The sequence below is a fragment of the Gopherus flavomarginatus genome, chromosome 1, assembly GCF_025201925.1.
Source record: "Gopherus flavomarginatus isolate rGopFla2 chromosome 1, rGopFla2.mat.asm, whole genome shotgun sequence".
Lineage (NCBI taxonomy): Eukaryota > Metazoa > Chordata > Testudines > Testudinidae > Gopherus > Gopherus flavomarginatus.
In genome coordinates, this window is record NC_066617.1 from 163,106,927 (window position 1) to 163,125,979 (window position 19,053).

A 19,053-nucleotide genomic window follows, 5' to 3' on the forward strand; every position below is an offset into this window, starting at 1 on the left:
TATGAGAGAGTCCCTGTGTTATACTAGAGCACCTCATGCACTTCATGGCAAATTCTCATCCCATGATCTCAGCCTGAGTTAATGAGTTGCGCACAAGGGAGAGTGGGAGGGAAATTCTGTTCTACTGTATATAGGTTTGCAGGCCCATTGAGAGAAATGTAATTATTTTCGGGCCCTGGTACATCATGTTTGCTGGGGTTCCAACCTCTTTATTTCTGGGAGCATTTATAAAGCCGTTTTGGGGGATCCCCTGAGCTTGAGCCCCCAGTACAATTGTCATCCCTCCCTTCCCCATCAGCCCTGTAGGTTCATTTACTGCACTTATCACATTAATAACTGAGTGCCTTCCAGTAGTACATTAAGCAATGTGACTAATATCTGTCACATGTTGTTTGTTCTCTCATCATCTCCCCAGTGGGAGAAGGATGTGCTGTGGAGTGAAGTTTTGGTAGGGTTATCTATTTAGTTTTTTTAAATAGTTGTTACTCTGTATTTATGTTAAACAGGGCAAGGTCAAACAAATGTGCCTTGCACTTAGAGCAGAAGGTGGTGAGGTTTGTGATGGTATTTCGTTCTTGGGGGAGTTAAATCCATAGTCTCGGATTGGCCCCAGGGAACATTCTGTCTCCTCCACAGACAAGCTTCACCCTTATTTTAGAGAGTTCCATTGTGCCTAGGGTTGTTATCTTTCTAATCACACAAAACCGAATACCCTAGCCCCGCCCCTTCCCCAAGGCCCTACTCCCCCACTACATTCCCCCTCCCTCAGTGGCTTACTCTCCCCTACCCTCACTCACTTTCACTAGGCTGGGGCAGGGGCATGGGGTATGTGTAGGGGTGAGGGCCCTGGCTGGGGGTGTGAGCTCTGGAGTGGGGCTGGGGATGAGGGGTTTGGGGTGCAGGAGGTGACTCCAGGCTGGGGGGTGGGGCTGAGGGATTCGGAATGTGGGAGGGGGCTGTGGGTTGAGGCAGGGGTTTGGGGTGAGAGAGGGGGTACAGGCTCTGAGCTGGGGCCGAGGATGAGTGCTTTGGGATGCAGAAGAGGGCTCCAGGTTTGGGGGGCTGGGGCAGGGGTTTAGGGCTCAGGTTTAGCTCAGGCGGGTCCCAGTCAGCAGTGCACCTGCCAGTCCTGACACTGCATTGCGCGTGTGCCGGAAGCAGTCAGCAGGTCCACCGCTAGTAGGCGGGGGGTGGGAGGAATAGGAGGCTCCGCGCGTGCGGCTCTCGCCCACAGGCACCACCATCCCAGTGCTCTCTGGGCATGGGGCAGCACGTGGAGCCCCGTGCCCCCCACCCCAGCCTGACCTGCTGGCTGCTTCTGGGGTGCAGTGTGGAGCCAGGACAGGTAGGGACTGGCCTGCCTTAACGCCACAGCACTGCCAACTGGACCTTTAATGGTCCTGTTGGCAGTGCTGACTGGAGCTGACAGGGTCCCTTTTCGACCGGGTGTTACAGTTTTAAAACGGACACCTGGTCTCCCTAATTGTGCCGGAGGAGTGTGGTTAAACTCCTCCCACCATAAGCCAGGGATCAGAGATGGAGAATGTCTTTAACTACTGCCCGAGACTCTGATGCTTCTCCACTGTGACATGAACAATGCTGTAAACCATGGCTTGGGAACCGCGGGCATATGAATTTGACCATAAACAGAGAGACATGATATAAAAGATAATCATGTTAGTCGAAGAGTGGTGTTTCTAGCAGCTGGCTCAACACTAATTGCTAGGGTTATGAAGAGTATATAAGCTTCAGCTTAATGCGGTACACTTCACTGCTGCATTCTAAATCAGGACCTGAATTCTTTCTGCATGTATTTAACTGTTGCTTTTTGCCAGTAACTGAGCGAAGAAGATTGCACTTGCACTCAATATTTAGCACTTCAGGAATGATCATTTGCTCATGTCTGGAGGGAGACATTAATCTCTTTTAGGACTGAGAAAGTGACTAACTGTGAGTGAAAGCTCCAGTATCCCATCATGTGACTTCATCAGTAACCCGTGTTTTTCAGGGAAATCTTTCTCATGACGTACTGTATGTGGCAACAGCACAAAGATGTATTTATATAGTATTATATACTTAAAATGAAATCTTCAGGAGCAGCTCATTCTCTTGTTGTACACGCTGGTATCTTTCATGCATGTTGTCCTGTTTTAGTAAGATGAGTGTATCTTTTTAGTTTTGTGTTAATCTTCTCTTTGGAGGGGCAGTTTGAAATATTACTTTCACGAGTTCAGCACTCTCAATCCCTGGTATGCAGTTTAATACTGTAATTTTCACGTCTTGAAAGTCTATGTGAGAGTCAAACATTTTCTGAACACTACAGATGCCTGATCTTTGTGTTCCAACAGACAATGATCCAAACATTTCCCATTATTCTGAAAAGACATTTCAGCCTGTCACGGACTCACAGATCGTGCCCACTCTTGGCCCTGTGCGGTCCATGAGCGGAACCCCTTTCAGTGAGTCCACTCTCCTTCCCAGGGGTCCACTCTCTCTCAGGGTTAAGCCCCTCTACCTCCTGGAGCTGCACCTCTCTGAGCCTTAGGACATCTGTATCTTGCCGTGGGCCATCTCAGGGAGTCCACTCGCTCTGGACCCTCGAGGCCTCCACCCCCTGAAAGGGTTGATGCAACCCTGTTCTCTAGACTGGAGTGACTCTCAGCCAGCATAAAATAGGAGGGTTTATTCAGCATTGAATACAGCACGGGAAACTCTGTGACCCTCAGACCTGGCCTCCCTCAGCCCAGCACATCTACGTCTTCCCTGCATCCAGGTGGGCTCTGCCTGCTCCCCCTCCCCAGCCAAGAGCTCCCCTGCTTCCCAGCTGGGCATCTGAGATCACCGGCCCCAAGTCCTGCCTCTGTCCATTGTCTTCTCTCCAGTTAAACAGGGTCGTAAACAAGGTCACTGGGCCTCCTCTCCTCTACTGTCCTCTGGCCCTATCTGGCTGGAACCAGCTGGTTAGGTCATGGTGTCCTCTCTTTACAGCCCATTGCCCTCCCTCTGGCCAGAACCGGCTGCAACTCCTGTGCTGAGTCTCCGGGTCATCAGGTCACCAGTCACTGGGGTGTCCATTCTCCAGACCATCAGCTGTGGTCCCAAGTTCCCTTTCCAGTCCTCTGTAACAACAAACTCCCTCTCCTCTCCCCTCGTTAAGCCAGTAACTGCCAGGGACACTGAGTCCCACCCCCTCTGTATGCAGACCATCGGAAAACCAAGGAAAAAACAAGAAAATCCCCCACTTCGTCACACAGCCCCAGCCAGGTTTATTTGTACTAGGACGTCGAGGAATTTCCTTTGTTGAATAGTAAAATTTGAGAGCAATGCCAGGTAGCTGATTTTTATCAATTTTCTTTAGGATTTGCTATGAATTGGTTTTTGCATTTATCATTTTATATTGGGGTTGAACCTCATGGACTCAAACATATTGAGGCCTCCTTGTGCTAAGTATTGTACAAATCTAGAGTGCCTGCCATGGTATAACTGCCACTCTGAACCTTAGCGTCCAAAAGATGGGGTACCAGCATGAATTCCTCTAAGCTTAATTACCAGCTTAGAACTTGCAGTGCTGCCACCAACCAGGACTTGCAGTGCCTGGTACACTCTGGTCCCCCCAAAACCTTCTCTGGGGACTAAACTCCTTGGGTCTCATAACAAAGGGAAATAAACCATTCCCCCTCCCTTCCTTTCTTCCTCCCAGATCCTCCCCTCCCTGGGTACACTAGGAGATCACTGTGATTCAAACTCCTTGAATCTAAAAATAGAGAGGAATGTCACCTTCCCCCCTCCTCTTTTCCCCTCACCAAGAGGTAATACAGATTCAAGCTCCGTGAATCTAAAACACAGAGGAATTCCACCTTCCCCCCTCCCTTCCCTCCTTTCTCCCACCAATTCCCTGGTGAGTACAGACTCAATTCCCTTGAGCCTTAACAAGGGGAAAAATCAATCAGGTCTTTTTTTAAAAAAGAAAAGCTTTTAATAAAAGAAAGAAAAAATAAAAATTGTCTCTGTAAAATCAAGTTGGAAAATGTTACAGGGTCTTTCAGCTTATAGACACTAGAGAGAAGCCTCCCCCAGCACAAATACAAATTAAAATCCTTCCAGCCAAATACACATTTGCAAACAAAGAAAACAATCAAAAGACTAAAACCACCTTATCTACCTAGTACTTACTATTCTGAACATATAAGAGACTGTATCAGAGAGATTGGAAAGAAACCTGGTTGCACGTCTGGTCACTCTCAGAACCCAGAGAAACAAAGCAAAACCCCCAAAAAACAAACAAAAGCTTCCCTCCACCGAGATTTGAAAGTATTTTGTCTCCTGATTGGTCCTCTGGTCAGGTGTTCCAGGTTCACTGTTTGTTAACCCTTTACAGGTGAAAGAGACATTAACCCTTAACTATCTGTTTATGACACTGCCTCCAAAGTGCTTACAGTTTGAACGACTATTTGGGGGCTGAAGTTAAAGATATATTTTGCCACAGTCGGCATTAGAGCTTTGTACATTGGGATAAGGTGAAGTAGCACGAGGTGTCTGATGGAGGTTGAGGCTCATGGTCTCCCCATTGCTTGCTGTGGTGCTGTTACCCAAGGCAAGTATCTTAATGTCTCTATGCTTGTTTCATAATTTATAAAAAGGGGATAGTACATGCCCACTTCCATAGGCATCTTGTGAGGTTTCATTCAAACTTACCAGGTGCTTTGAGATCCTTGATGAAAGTCTTTATATAAATGTGAAATGTTGTGTTTAGAAAGAAAACTGATTGGGACAGAGATTTATCATGGGAATTCCTGTGCAGCCTGTTTGTATTAATTAATGAGAAAGAAGGATGGCCTTGTTAAGGAGCTGAACTGGTACTTAGGAAATCTAAAGGCAGGTCTTCACTTCAAATGCTGTATACAGCAGCTGTGCTATTGTAGCGCTTAAGTGAAGAAGGGAGAGTGTCTTCCTTTGGTGTAGTTAGCGACCACCTTTAAGGAAGGTCGATTATGTTGATGGGAGAAGCATTCCCGTGAACATAGAGCTGTCTACCTGCGGAGCGTTAGGTCAATATAACTACATCACTCAGGGCGGTGGATTTTTCACTCTCCTAAGTGACATAGTTGTACCAATATAGATCTCTAGTGTAGACCTGGCGTAATTTCAAATTTCAACTCTGCCCCAGAGTTCCTGTTTGACCTTGGGCAAGCAACATAATCTCTTTGCCTCGGTTTCCCCTCTAGAAGTGTTAATGGAACTCCTTTTCTCTCACTAGCTGTCTCTCCAGACTATTTAGGCTGTACGCTCTTGAGGGACTGTCTCCCACTATGTATTTATGCAGTGCCTAGCACACTGGAGTCCAGAGCTCACTTGGGGCCCTTACATACTACTGCAATACAAATCATTAATAATTATAATAATGTATATTCTGAAAATATAGTACAACATGATACAGTTCAGAAACCTTATCTGCCTCTGGTTAGTCTAAGAGGAAATAAAGCAAGTTAATCCATTAAACTTTTTTAAATATAAATCAGTGACAGTCATTTTATATATATATATTTTTTGCAGGAAAATATAAACATTTTGGAGCACAAATGTATATAGAATTAAATCAACAATAAAAAAACCCAGGAGATCCCAAGTTCATGGTTTTGTGGCTATTCCCTAAGAAAACAGACTACTTTATGTAAGAAAATATTTACACTAACAAGTTGTTAATTAAAAATAATTTGTTATAACATTCACTAGAATGGGCTAAATTCATCCCTGATGTAAATTCATTGACTTCTGTAGTGTTATCCTGTAAAGACAACTTTGACCCAATAAAATACCCATGGCTCTGCTGAGTGCTGACAAGGAATCCTAACCTGAAAAAGCAAATTCTCTTGGGTTTTTTCTTCATAACTTGAATCTCTATACACTTTGTGATATTGGTTCAAAAAATATGGGACATTCTTGCCATGGAGCAATTTACTAGCTTGTAACATAATAAAAATAAGCAATATTTCACTCTCTGGGCACACTTCGTCCATGTCTTTGAACTGAATGATGGTGTTAATAAACCAGTCATCTCAACATCCTTAAAACTGGATGAAATGTTAAATGAATGTTAAAATTGTAAAATATCCTACTGACTTGATTGTCCAGGAATTAATGTTGATTAACATAATTGCTATTTTTATACGGGCGTTCATTATTTTAATATATTGCATTGGGTTTGTGCTCATTCTTGTTACTTGGTTTGTGTGTACTGATTTGTACCCTTTCATGATTATCAAAAATAAGTGAAGTGTATTGTTACAAGGAATAAAAGAAAGAGAAGCAGCTCAAATCATGCCAACATTTATTTCTATGCTGGGTGCCACTGAATATTCAAAATTCACTGTTCCAGGGACCTGCATTAAACTATGGTATTTTCCTATACTTACTTTAAGAGAAACCCATTGTGGTGGTTCAGTCACTGCAGAGTGGCAAACATTGAATTTTTAATAGTGCCCTCTGAATGTAAGTGGGAAAAGATGCATTTTCAGAGAGGTTTTGTAGATTTTTTTCCTAGAGGAAATGTTAACAGAAATCCTTTATTGTAATTTTAGTGTATGCCATTTAGGTGTTATATGTGTGTGCACGTTGGAATACTTTTGAAAAAGTCAGAAAAGTACTTGAGGAAGAAAAAGAACGCGAAGTTGTCTTTCTCTCTCTCCCCCTCTGCCCTCTCTTTTAATTAAAAAAATGGTTTGCATGTCACTTGACAAGCATCCACTGCAGTAATAGAGAAAAGCTTTGGAACTGAGATTTGTCAGGGATTGTAACAAACAATCGAATTCCTTTTTTAAAATGGTACACAAATACCTTACCATGAAAAAAAGACATTGCTGTTGCTGTGGTCACCCAGTTTTGCAGGAAGACAAGTCTGCTGTTTGCTAAAGCTTGAACCCCTAGCTCAGCTGCACAACTCATTGTAAAAGGATTTATAAATGTGTTGAAAAGTTATGGCTTTCGAAATATAAAAATGCAAACATTGTGAGTGCTAGCAAGACCTTCTTTCTGGATGACATCAACTTTCTTAACTGTGATTCCTTGGGTTTCAGAACCAGGACAGGATGCAACTCAACCCAGAATTTTACTGAGACTGTCTCTCCCTCACAGTGAATATTTACCTGCATCAAGAGAGTCTCAGAAAAACAAGTGTTTATAGAGAAATGTGAGTGAGGCACTTGCTAGAGATCAAGGGTTATCTGCCTTTTTTCTGGCTTCAGAGAAACAGTCACTGAGGGCTGATCTACACTACGGGGGAAAATCGATCTTAGATACGCAACTTCAGCTACGTAAATAATGTAGCTGAAGTCGAAGTGTCTAAGATCGAATTACTTACCGTCCTCACGGCGCGGAATCGATGTTTGCGGCTCTCCCTGTCAATTCCGCAACTCCGTTCGGGTTGGTGGAGTTACGGAATCGATATAAGCGCGTTCGGGGATCGATATATCGCGTCTAGATGAGACGCGATATATCGATCCCCGAGCAATCGATTGCTACCCGCTGATACGGCGGGTAGTGAAGACGTACCCTTAGTGTACCCTTTTCAAATCAATATGGGTGGTAGAAGGTGCCATCTCTTCAACCCATAATGTCTCAGTCATTTCACAGACAAAAAAGATTGTAATGCAGATATTTGGCCAAATATGTCCCTGGTGTAATTCCATCAATCAGAGGAATCACATCATGGATGATTTTGTCCTACTGAGTTCAGTCCTTAGTGAGACAGAAGCATAGAATATCAGGGCTGAAAGGGATCTCAAGATGTCATCTAGTCCAACCCCCTGCTCAAAGCAGGAACAAATCCCCCAGACAGATTTTTGCCCCAGATCCCTAAATGGTCCCCTCAAGGATTTAGCTCATAACCCTGGGTTTGGTAGGCCATGCTCAAACCACTGAGCTATCCCTCCCCACGAATGTCCTGGTCCCTGGGGACCTCAGAGTTGCCTGTCAGTTTGTACCTAATTCAGACTTTTTTTAAGTACAAGGAGAGTGGAAAATAATATATTTTCTCATAATAAAGAAAAAAATATTTTGGAGTCATTTTTGAACAGCTTTACACCCAAAATATCTGAGGATAAGTAGTTGGAATTTGGCAAGAAAATAGTTCTCACTCAAGTGCTTTTTTAATATTCTGGGGAAGTTTGGTTTTGATTTGGCTGAGTTCTGACTCTTTTGAAATTACACGCTCCTCATGCACAGGATATTTTTTACTGTTTTTTGTCCCAGCTAAGCTTCCTTGTTTACATTAAGAAAGGTTGTATTACACATAAGCCTGTGGCTACCTTAAGTGCCTTGTGAAAAAGTGCACTGAGAGCGCTTATGGCTCAGTCAAGGGCCTCCATTCCTCTCAGTCTGGTGAGATGCAAAAAGGTTAGGGGACATCCGCTATGTGCTTTGTTAGGTGCAAAGAATGAAGTTCGTTTGTATCTTAAGATCTCTACAACTAGGAAATATACTTCGTCCCTTTCTCAGCTAGACAGTATGAAAGGTTCGGAGGAGAGGGTTTGTGGCTGAAAGTTTAAAAAGAAAAAAAGCTACTGTTAAAATTACTTGTATAATCTTAACTCTGCCCACTTGGGCCTATGAAATATAACATGGTCCCTAACTAAATAATTACATAGCATTTCTCAAGTATCTGCAATATATCCTATCATTATTTTCTGCAATCTTAGATATATGTGTAGCAAATGGTATTACTCTGTGAGTATCAAACAGAATTTAATTTATATGAGAAGTATACAGTAAACTATTCTTATACAACGCACTAAATATTACACATACAGCATAAAGTGACAATAAAATTTTGCTAGCATATATAGGCCACCTAAAACAGCAGCTAAGTTAGCTCTGTAATGAACTGACTCATCCCCTGAATTGCACCCAAGGAAGGCTGTGGTTGGAATGAAAATGTATAGTGCACAAGTATTGACAAAATTATTAAAATTCAGAGAAGAAACCATCATATAACAAGTGTGAAACAATAAAATCATGCTGGATCATTATAACAAATATGTAGAAAAGAATAAAATATTACAAAATACCATGTGTGTCTAAATTTGGTAAAAATGTTTTTTAAGAAGTAGCATGTGATCATATTATTAAAGGGATATCATAAAGTTTATCCACAAGGAGAGGCAGAGTTAAGGTTTGGGGGCAAATTTTGGCATTACTTGCCTTTTGCATGATTTACTGTGTAACTTCAGTTTGTATGTGTATGTGTTTTGTTGGACTAAGGCAAGGAGGAGGTGTCATGCCATCTCTTCCATTGAAAGGGTAACTGGGAAAGGCCTCCTGCCAGTCAGAAGCACGTTTGTTGAGTTATAATGATTTATCTCTTTACTATGACCTGGGCCCATCTGTAAAGGTAACCAGATGTGTGATGGCATGGTCTGCTAGAGACGAGAAAAAATTGCTTTGAGATTTGAACACAGAAGAGCTCGAAGGGCACACTCTATCCTCAGCAATCAATGCTCTGTCACGTTTTCAGTGATGATGTTGTTACCTACCTAATTTCCCATATGCTCTCACAACATATCAGTAGACTGTATTCCATCAGATCAGGGACTGGAAGACCTACCAATAAGTCCTGTGCTAGGCAGAATAATGAAGCAGGAAGAACCTCATGGCAGGAGGTCAGTCCTAGGAGATTGCTTGACCAGATCCTGAGGGATATATGATGTTGACCTTTTTGCTTAAGGCACCAGCAAGAAGTTTCTTGCGGTAGGCTTAAGAACAAGAATGACCAAGCTGTAGAAGATGTATCTAACTTTATCTTGGTTCATCTACAACTCATTCATTTGTAGTAGTAAGATCAGTAAGCAATGCCATATGGCAGAAAGAGCTACTTTCTTCTAACATTAAACAAGAAACTTTACTAGAATAAAGAAAACAGGGTTCTCCCTAAAGCTACTATGTCTTTCTCTGCTTCATCTGTAGAACTTCTGTCACCTTCACTGGCTCCCCCTCCTGCGGTGCTTCTTGCTGCAGATTTAAAGAAACAGTGCATATAAACCACACAGGAATCATGATTTCACTCAGACTTACTGGGCAGGACCAAAGAGCTGATTCACTTGCAAACTCTGGTATACAAATTGATTTTTAGTCCCATGCTTTAATACTCTAGCGAAGTACTAGTTGGAGTGTGGCAGCAAGGGGTTAACAGGAGGCCTATAATCCTTCTAAAAATGCTGTATAAAGAAACTGTTTTTGTCCTTAAAGAAAGCACGTATTTCATGCTCTAAAAGTCTGAGGTTTGTAGTTGAAAAAGATTAAGTAAATAATTCAGGATGTGTTGTGTTTACCTGTTAATAATTAAGCAGGTTAGACTGTGTATTTCTTATAGACACTGAGTTTTTATTTTTTTATTTATTTTATTTGGTTCATGTGGGCTGATTTTTAAGTTAAAGACGCTTCTGCCAAGAGGGAGATAGAGAAGAGGGGATACACAAAGCCACAGAATAAACCAATGTGTGTGGGGAAACATGTTAGTTGGAGAGAATGGGGAGAGGTTAGTTTGAACAACAACCCCTGCTCTCTCCTTTCACTAGAGCAGCCCCAACTGCACATGGTGTTCTGAGAGAAATTTTCTTATGGTTCATATAAAGATTTCAAGGAATAAGCACTAGCTTTGACTCAGGATATTCAGTGATAGTGACTAAGGATAAAGGAAGCTTTCTTTGTTATGAGGTAAAATTTTAATTAGGTTTTTATTAACAGGGAGACTCTTTTTTGAGTGGAGGCAGGTTTAGCTCAAGCAAAGAAAATGACTGAGAAGATTTAATCTTATCCAATATTGGAGATGGGATACAAGTTTGTGGTAACAGAAGTATTTGGTGTCCTGTCTTCTTGTCAGAATTACATCTTCGTGTAAGGTGCTAGGTTGCCATCTATGAAGTCTAAAATTCTCCTTGTCAGTACAACAGGCCAGTGGAAAGATATGCTTCCCTTACCAACATACTTGATACTGCCCCATGAGGTGCCAGGTTCTTTAGTGGAAGATAGCTCCTTCCACATGGCCCATTCAATGCTTGACATCTTTGCTGTCATTAGAAATGATCAGGCCAAATAGTGCTGATTTGTTATTAGAAGGTGAATACTTGACTACTGAGAAACAGACTGAGATCAACATTCAAATAATTTTATGCACAACATTTTATTACATAGGCTAGATTTTAGACTGTAACTTAGAGGGGGAAACTCCTTTAGCCCGCTACTAAACCTGTGAGACATTTGGTACCCTTCTTCTTAATCCTGACAAAGAGATTTGTTTTATATGTTGTTTGTTTCCCCCTGCTGGGCAGCCGTCCACCCCACCATTAATCCCTGATGTGCGAAAGTAAATCAATCAATTGAATCTTTCAAACTGTTCATTTGGTCTTGGCAGAGGAAGACATCACTTGGTAGTTTTCACTCACCTTTCCCAAAGCTGAGAGAAAGCACTCTGTTGTGAGAAAAGCCATTTGTAGTAATTGGCCTTAAAAGACAAAGCTGCTGAATTGTGAGAGAGATCTTTGAACTGTAAATAAAACATCAAAGATTTAAAAAACTGTGAGAATTAACAGTCTTATTTTCTTGACCATTGAGATCTTCATATGTTATCATAGTATGATATGATTTACAGTATTTGCCTATCTGCACTGGTACTTTCCTCTAAAGAAACGTATATTGTAACTGGTGCCTCTTTCCAGGGCTTCCTTCCTACCTTGCTAATGTAACAAACACATTTCAGGTCTCATATTCCAGACTCTGTTTTTCCTTTTAAATTTAATTAAAGATTCAGTATGTAAAGGTAATGGCTGGGTAGTGTGGTGGACACTGCAAGTATTCTCTGATTCTCTTCTGCCATCATGGGGCCGGTGTTTTAACAAGTTTGGGGTTTTTTTGGTCATCTGGCTGGACAATTGACATAAGGCTTTCCTCACAAAGAATATGAATAAATAGGCTTTTTCATTTGGAATTTAGACTGGCACAGGGAACTGAATGGCCTGTTTTCCAAGAATTTTTTTGTACACTGAGAACAGACTTGTAACGCTGAGAATTGTTCCTTTAAACATCTTATGTAAGCATACCAAACTTCCTCTTTTGCAACTGAGCCGATTCAGATTCAATAATTAGTTGTCTTATAATCAGCAGGTCAAGTCTACGTTTGGCAGTCTACTTGTTGAAATCCTCCAGCCACTACCATTGAACATGGTAGATTCGCACTAGCCATTTGATAGTCTATTTTAAATTTTATTCAGTCAGAAAAGCTTAACTCCTGAAATGAATTACATAGATCTCAGTCTATTTCTCAGTGGACAAGTGTCTGTACCAAAAAAATTATTACCATGGTTGGTAGTAATTGGCCTATAGTTTGTAGCCTTATAAAAGAGGCTGTATCAGCCATTGACACTTAACTAGTCCACAGTCTAACCACTGGAAGTGGCCTCCCCAGTGAAAGGTTGAAGCATAATGGTGAGCCTGTGTTATGAAATATATACTATATCTGTTCTCAGGCTACAGGATTTCAGCTCCAAAGCTGCATGAGTACTAAATTCACACAAACATCTTTTTGAAAAGAAAGGTCTTAACTCTGATGCATTCTCCATTTTGGCGAAGTCTTGCTTTTACCTAATATTCATGTTGGGTTGACTGAAGTGTGAGAAGAGACAAGTAACTTGCTTGTGGTGACACAGTGAATCATTGGCTGAAATCCTTTTGGTTCCTGTGTTCTTTCCAGGATCAATAGTGATTCCCCCAAAAACACTGAATAAAATGGTTTGCATGTGTGATGACTGTGTGTTTGCTAGGTGAAGAATTGTACTGAAGTGATACAAATATGAGCGGAAATTGTATATTCTACTGATACAGAATCTTAAAGGGAGAGAAGAATCCCCAGTTATCATGCTCTAGGGTTCTTCCCCATTTCAGTGATGCTGAAATCTCAGTAAACTCTAGGGCAAACATAAATAACACAGATGTTCTTGAACGGAAAGGTTAAATTTATCTTGGTCTCGGTCAGATTGCATTTCATTGAATAAACTTTTTATCAGTACTGTAAGTAAAGGTCACAAGCATTTACCATTTATGGCTGATGTCAATTATGCCACTCACTTATTTTGGTATTAGTATGAAAAGGAAGGAATAAAATATAACAAACATATAGTTCATTACTGCTTGTGGGTGAAAAATTCAGTTTAACACAGTATGTTACTGTTGTCTGTATGGACTATATGAACATGTAATTTACTTAGATTAATTGATCTCTGTTTTGTTATAGAACATTGACTGTTTAGGCATGTGCTTGGGTCCCTGTGTGCCTCCTATGTTTGGGTATATCTCACTCCAATATGTTAATTTTTTTAGAAATCAGTGCGTTCAGTTTATTGATTTTGTTCTTGTAAATACATTCATTTCCAGCAAATTACAAAGACTGTGTGTTTGCCTACTTGGTACCTATATGCGGATCATTAATGCCGTGCAACCCGGAGGTAGTAAGTCAAACATGAGACAGCATTGCAAAATCTACTGAAAATTAACTTTTGATTACTATATGGGACGTGATTTTGAAAGGAGACTCAACTGACCTCCTAAATATCAGTCACCTTTTTGCATTTTGTGGGTGCTGTTAGATACTGAGGTATCCAGACGGCAAGATTTGTACCAGCAATTAACTGTGGGCACAGGAATATGGGAAAAATTAATTGTGGGTAAAAAAAAAATAACAGAAGTTAGGGCTCGCACTGAAAATCTAGCCGATGGCTTGTGGCTTTGAAGTCCTTGCAATTTCAGTAGGGCTTTGTGTCTCAGCATCTTAAATACTCGGTGTTCATCACAAACATAAAGTTTTGTTAATGTAAACTTTGATTGTCAATTAAAATAACAATTACAAAAACTATATAGCAAGAATGTTTTACCATTAATAAAATATAAGCATTGATCAGTTAAGATATGGTGTAAGTAAAGACTGTTAATACTCTCATCTGTTTATGAGAAAACTCTACAGCACAGTCTAATACCAGCCTTAACTCTGTCCACAAACCTAACACATCACTTTTGTAGTTATAAGACGTTTTAGCTGCAGATGGAACAGGAAAGAATAGTTGAGATCCAGATCTAGATCCAAACCTTTGCAAAGTTTGAGCAGTTAGGATCCAGCCAGAATTAAGATTGTAGTTGGAATGTCCAATATGACTTTTCATACATTTTGCATGTGCAGTTGCAGGGTTAATGTTGTTTGTAAGCTGGCCATGAATATAACTGTTCTATACTAGTTGGGAATCAGTTGTGTGTTCCCATGCCTTCCTACCATGATGAAAAACTCTAGTGCTGTAATCAGGTTGTTGTGGATGTGGTGGACTTGCCAACCCTTCCCTGATTTTTGCCTCCAAAAACTATATGAGAATCTTCAGTGAATCATAATGGGGTACTCAGCTTTGTGCTAAGGCTATAGCTCTATCATACTGAAGGTTCTTTCCAGTGCTGTGTGAATTTTTGCTGACATAACATTTTGGGAGAATTATTACTAACAAAATTTAAGAAAAATAAAATTCTCAGAACTTGCATGTAGTACCTTCTAAATGGCAGGGCTGTAATACTAGGCTACGCAGCCCCATTGGACTCCTCTGAAGAGTCTCAGGTTTTTGTGCAATGGAAAATTATTACCTTTTTGGAGTGATGAGTTCTGAGCACATGTGAAAATTGAGCCACTTTTATTTAGATACCTCAATATGGATTTAGGAACTTGGGGAAAATTTTCAAAGGCACAAAGGGCAGTTACGGACCTGACTCCCATTGCAAGTCCTTGGGAGTTGTGTGTGTAATTCTCATTTGTGCCTTTGAAAATCTACTCCTAGTTTTTGGCAGTCAGCTTTGAAAATTTTGGCCATTATGATAAGTAGAACTAACAACTTTGATGCTATCTAGATATCTTAAAATTTCAAGGTTAAAACAAAGTCTTTTATAAATTATATATGTATAATTATAAAACATTAGACTCCAGTTCTTCAATTTTGAAAATGTGTGATGTTTTTTAACTCCTGAACTATTAAAAGTATTTACTTGTAACTTTTCCCAAAAATGCTTCTGAAAGGCAAGAATAAGTGGTATAATTTTGGTTATGACAAGCATTTGTTTTGTCCCTAATGATGATAAAACCCCACTTTAAAGAAAAAAGTGAAAAGATTTGTAGCCTTGGAGTCTCTGTGAATGTCTACATAATATGGTATTCTTGTGCAACTTTTTCCCTGTAAAGTACATGTGTGGTGTGATGTTTTCATTACTAGTGCTTCTTATTTACTGTTCTTCACCTGCATACTGAACGTGAATGTGTAGGACTTTGTTTTGTCTTATTCCAACAGATGGATATATGTTGATATATACACAGTGAGCCACCTACTTCTCCAACTGAACACTGAGTCATTTGAACGTTATGAAAACTCAAGGTATTGGCTGAGTAAATCCCTAAATATAAGCATTTCTTTTCTTTACAGCAGCATAAAAGAGAAGTGTTAGGAGCTGCTCTTAACCCTTTGGAGTCGGAAGAGAAAAGGTAACTTTGAGCAACATTTTCTGGATATTTAAAGGTACTGTCATAGTATAATTCCCAAATCTGAACCTTAGCGTCTAAAATATGGGTACTAGCATGAATTTTCCTAAGCTTAATTACCATCTTAGATCTGATAGGCTGCCACCAGTCAGGACTAAGGTAGAGTGCCTGATAGACTCTGGTCTCCCCAAACCTTCCCTGGGGACCCCAAGACCCAAATTCCTTGAGTCTCACAACAAAGGGAAATAAACCATTCCTTCCCCCCTCTTTACCTCCTCCCAGATCTTTCCCGCCCTGGGTACACTAGGAGATCACCGTGATTCAATTCCTTGAATCACCACATAGAGAGGAATGATACCTTTCCCCCAGAGGGAATCCAGATTCAAGCTCCGTGAATTTAAAACAAAGAGGAAATTTACCTTTCCCTCTCTGCTCTTGTTCTCTTCTCCCTACCAATTCCCTGGTATATACAGACTCAGTTCCTTTGAGCCTTAACTAGGAGAAAAAAAATTAGACAGGTCTTTCTTCAAAGCAAAACTTTTAATAAAAAGAAAGAAAAAAGTAAAAGGTTTATCTCTGCAATTTGGATGGTAAAAAGTTACAGGGTCTTTTAGCTTATAGAAAATGGATAAACAGCCTTATCCAGAAAAAATACAATTTAAACTATTTCCAGCAAACTACACATTTGCAAATACAGAAAAACAATGTAAAAGCCTTTATTGTCTTTCTACCGTTGTACTTACAAATTGGAAACAAAAGATTAGAGAGCCTGGAGATTCATGTGGTCACTCTCAGAGCCCAGAGAGAGAACAGCCCGAGAACAAAGGACCCACACCCAAACTTCCCTCCACCCAGATTTGAAAGTATCTTGTCTCCTGATTGGTCCTCTGGTCAGGTGTTGCAGGTCACTGTTTGTTAACCCTTTACAGGTGAAAGAGACATTAACCCTTAGCTATCTGTTTATGACAGGTACACATTGTATCTACCTGAAAATGCTATTTACCTAGCACACTCAGGCTGATGTTTTTAGAGAGCTCAAAAATGAGAACTTTGAAGAACAGGAGGGATGCTGGGGCAGGCGAAAGAGAATAAAAAAATTACAACAACTTTTTGGAAACTTTTGCAAATTTTGGCAAAAATTATGCAAGAACAGATTACAAATTAAAACCCACCATAAACATTAATATATATAATTTACACAATAGGAGTTCACAAATATTAGGAATTCAATGGGATTTTCAGAAGTATTAAGGATTGGTCATGGTGCAATAATAATATATATGTATATATTTAAGTTGTATTAATTCAGTGTGAGACAAATGCTGCATCTCCTTTTTCAGTCAAGAATCCTTCAATAAGAGTTTTGCCTAACTGACTAATTAAAATATTCAGTCATTTTACTACTGTGTATAACAAAGCACTGGCAATATTAAAAATTGATAATCTTCCTACTTATTAAAACGTGAACTTCATAAACACAATGTAATTTTGTAGTGTTCCTGTCCCTTTTAACAAATATTCGAGTGAGCTAATTTATAAGCAGCTCTGTCTGTGAAAACAGCATATTTTAAGAAAATATTAGAGAATATTCACAGAAAGCAACTTTTGAATTATTATTCGTAAGTATTTGGACTTGAAACAAGATGCTGAGAGCTACTCATCCTGTCTGAAAACAGCATGATTTATGTGTCCAGTAAAAAACATCTTGTCTTTCGAATGTAAGTGTTCGTAACGACCTGCTCACCAGTGAGATACAGACTAAAAATTATTCAAATAATATTCAATAACAAATTTAAGAGAATAATGCATAGATAATTCAAGAACATATTAAAAAGTATAATTGGTTAACTATACTGCTAGCTGTGACACTCTGGTTACCTTTCCCAGACCTGAAGAAATGCTCTGTGAAGCTTGAAGGCTTGTCACTTCCACCAACAGAAGTTGGTCCAATAAAATATATTACTTCACCTACCTTATCTCTCTTAAATTATCAGTCATTTGCCCTGTTGTAATTAGCATTTGCAGCATATATTTCTACTGTTTTAGAAGTAAGGGCGAGACTGTGGCCTGGTACTGGATTGTTGCACAGGGTCATAAATAGGGGGAAGACCCACTTCTTCCCCTCCCCCCCAACTAGGGTTGACAAGCATCCAATTTTTGACCGTAATGCCCAGTCAAAAAGGGGCCCTGGCAGCTCCGGTCAGCACCACTCCCAGGAGCGACGAGCATGTCCCTGCTGCCCCTAGGTGCAGGTGAGATCAAGGAAGCTCCATGCCCTGCCCCCACCCTGAGTGCTGCCTCTGCAGCCAATGGGAGCTGCGAGGTCAGTACTTGTAGGGGCAGGCAGCATGCACTGTGCAGAGCTGCCTGGCCACTCCTCCATCTAGGGTCCGGACACGGTGACTGTTTCCAGGAGCAGTGCAGAGCCAAGACAGGCAGGGAGCCTGCCTTAGCCCCGTGGCACCACTAACTGGGAGCTGCCTGAGGTAAGCAAGCCCTGGCTGGAGCCCACACCCTGAACCCCATGCCCTGGGTCCCCTCCCACAACCTAACTTCTTCCCAGATCCTGCACCCCCACCTGCACCCCAACCCCATACCCCAGGTTGGAACCCCTTCCCACACCCAAATTCCATCCCAGAGCCCACACCCCCTCCTGCATCCCAACCCCCTGCCCCAGCCTTGAGCCCTCTCCTGCACCCACACTCCCTCCTGGAATCTGCACCCCCTTCCACACTCCAATGCCCTGACCCAACCTGAAACCCCCTCCTGCACCCAAACTCCCACCCGGAGACTGCACCCCACATCCCCTCCTGCACTCCAACCCTCTGCCAGTCCTGAGCCCGCTCCTGGAGCCCACACCCCCTCCTGCATCCCAATCCCTTGCCCCAGCCCAGAGCCCCCTTCCGCACCCAGAACCAGTCATTTCTAGCCCCACCCTGGAGCCTGCACCCCCATCTGGAGCCCTCACCCGCGCCCACATCATCCCATCCATCCTGCCCCAGCCCATTAAAGAAAGTGAGTGAGGATGGGGGAGAGTGAGCGACTGAGGGAGGGGAGCTGGAGTGAGTGGGGGGTGGGGCATCAGAAAAGGGTTGGAGCAGAGGCAGGGCCTTGGGGCAGGAGGCAGAACAAGGATGTTCAGTTTTGTGCAGTTAGAAAGTTGGCAACCCTAACCCTGACTCTTGTATATCTTGGCTGCAGATGGGTATAGAGAGGGAGAGCCAAGTCTGTGTGGTTGGTGTGTTTTGTCCAGAAAGGATCAGAATGGGAAATGGGGGGACCCTACATTTCTTCTCCCACCTTTGGTGGCTGGTCCATGGAAGAAGCTGATAATCTGTTAAATTGCTGTAGTGAATTACTTTCCCCAGGGACAAGGCAGGGAATTTAGACTTTGAAAGACAATTCTTTTCTTGAGCTCCCCATGGGGTGGTTGCATCTGCTCCTCACCACTTGTGCAAGACTGTTCCTAAAGACTCATTCTAGTCCTATGTATTTAAATGCGGCTA

At 41.5% G+C, this 19,053-nt stretch overlaps 1 protein-coding gene across 15 annotated transcripts in view; it reads left to right on the plus strand.

Moving 5' to 3' along the window:
- The window catches only part of ZBTB20 (zinc finger and BTB domain containing 20), a 670,053-nt gene that overhangs the window by 98,622 nt on the left and 552,378 nt on the right, over nt 1-19,053 (plus strand). For 13 of the 15 annotated variants that reach the window (XM_050957922.1, XM_050957914.1, XM_050957833.1 and 10 more), the window contains exon 2: nt 15,492-15,550. The exons of 1 other annotated variant lie outside the window; for it this stretch is intronic. The gene's annotated coding sequence lies outside the window, so the exon portion shown is untranslated. Of the gene's footprint in view, nt 1-15,491; nt 15,585-19,053 lie in introns of all 15 variants that reach the window. One more of the 15 variants, XM_050957887.1, reaches the window with a different exon arrangement.